This window comes from Talpa occidentalis, unplaced genomic scaffold (genome assembly GCF_014898055.3).
Source record: "Talpa occidentalis isolate TD23 unplaced genomic scaffold, MPIMG_talOcc4v2.1 talOcc4.9, whole genome shotgun sequence".
Taxonomy (NCBI): domain Eukaryota; kingdom Metazoa; phylum Chordata; class Mammalia; order Eulipotyphla; family Talpidae; genus Talpa; species Talpa occidentalis.
Genome location: NW_023605305.1, coordinates 108,658,906 through 108,660,881, shown reverse-complemented (window position 1 = coordinate 108,660,881; position 1,976 = coordinate 108,658,906).

Below are 1,976 nucleotides of genomic sequence, written 5' to 3'. Positions count from 1 at the left end.
CAGGCAGCATTCAGGTAGTAAGGACTTGGGTCAAAATGAATACTGTGGCTTTGGTTACAGTGTAACCTCTGCAAACCAGTTTCATCTGGACAAATCCACTCTACAAGGAGGTGTGATTATTTTCACACAATTCTAGCAAGGTTTTCCTTCCCATTTCCACATCCAGCTTGAAAGGCCTTTCCTTGAGGCCTTTCCCCAAACCACCCACACTTAGAAGAATCTGGTATGAGTCCTAGTAACACGCAAGACCATCGGGAAGTTAACTTTCACTGATGGCATTACTTGATTAAATTTAGAGTTTCGTTTGGAGAAGGATATTAGAAGTTCTGTTTTTTCCTTTTTAAGTACTATCTTTCTCAATTCTCATTACTGTTTCCTGGTTTCTACGACTCAGCATTTGAATGTTGTCTCACTGGATGTATTCTGCCTGCACTGTATCCCCTAAGGCAACTAGAAATAGCCCTAAATCTGAAATGCTCAAATGGGTCATCTACCATCATCACCAAAGGAGAGGCTGTGCCTGGTTTAGATGACCCTCCTTATTGTAGACTCCATTTGCAAATTCACTGACTAAAATTTATTTGTCACCCCCAAATCAATACTTGGGGTGCTTTTGCCATCATTCACGGACATGGGCAGAACAACAAAAAAATCTGAGTTGCCTACTGTGCACGTTTCCAGCTGAGGTGGAACAAGCTCATATTACCGGTGAATGTCCTTTCATGATCTATTTCTGGTCACATTTTTTGCATTTTTGTACTTTTTATTGGTGAATCTGTTATAGGACAGGGAGAGGGGCAGCCCAAGCCCCGCAAACCTGCCTATTCTAAATGGGTTCTGCCATCCGCCGCATCAACACAAAACACAGGAGACTTTAATGGGAAGGAACTTTAATAAAACTAGGAAACAATACAGGTAAGGCAAAGAGTCTAGTTTCTAAATGAAGCACCCAAAGTTACCCGTCCCCTCGTGGGTAAAAGTCCATCCATATGGGATTGGCCCAGAACAAGGCCCCAAAGCCTGCCACAAGTCTAAAGCATCTTCCAGTGGGGACCCACAGAAAAGGGTCAGAAACAACCAGACAAGCCCGGAAGGAAAAGAGCAAAATCAACATCAAGATAAAAGCTGCCATTGTCACCTCCCCATGGGTCTCACCCACGTCTGTGTCACCCAGTCCACAACCCAAAGACAAGCGCAGTTTCTTCACGTGTCTCTAGGCTCCATGCACCTCCTCCAGGTCTCCTGGCTCCATCCTGCTTCCTTCCTTCCTCTTTTTTTTTTTTTTTTAATTTTTTTTTTTAAATTTTTTTTTTTTTTAATAGAGGCATGTTTTATTTATTTGTTTGTTTGTTTTGTTTATACATGCACTGGGTACAGTCAGAAGTGCGGGAGGGTGAGAGAGTTCACTAGAGCCAGAGCGGGGAGCAGAGCAGGCAGAAGGACCGAAGTACACTGCTGAGGGGAGCAGCGGGCGGCAGGAGAGGTCTGCGCGCCATGTGGGACCCTCCTCTGGTGGCCGGGGAGCAGCCGGGGATCAAACCGGCGCTGCAGAGGCCGCGGGCAGCTTCGCAACCCAGCGTTCAACCACTGCGCCACCGGGGAGGCCCTCCTTCCTTCCTCTTCCTGCAGCTTCTTCTCTTGCTGCTCAGCTCCACCCTCCTTTGGGTGGGGCAGGGAACCTCCCCCTTTCCTGGGGACCACCCTGTTGCAATTTCACTGCCTAAAATGTCTCCAAGTGTAGCCCTAAAGTGCTGTCTAGAGTTACTAAGCACGAGAAGGCTGTGATGTGACTCAGGGATAGAGAGCAAAACTTGCCACCAGAGTGTCTCTTTGGTATAAGGGTTATTACAGGCTGGTTATCTAGGGAAACTGCAGACATAGGAGGCTCTGTGAAAGCTGTGTGGGTTGCCCTTAATAAAAGATATTTACATGTGTAAAGGAAAATCTCCATCTGTAAGGGTGTCTCCCTTCTGGAT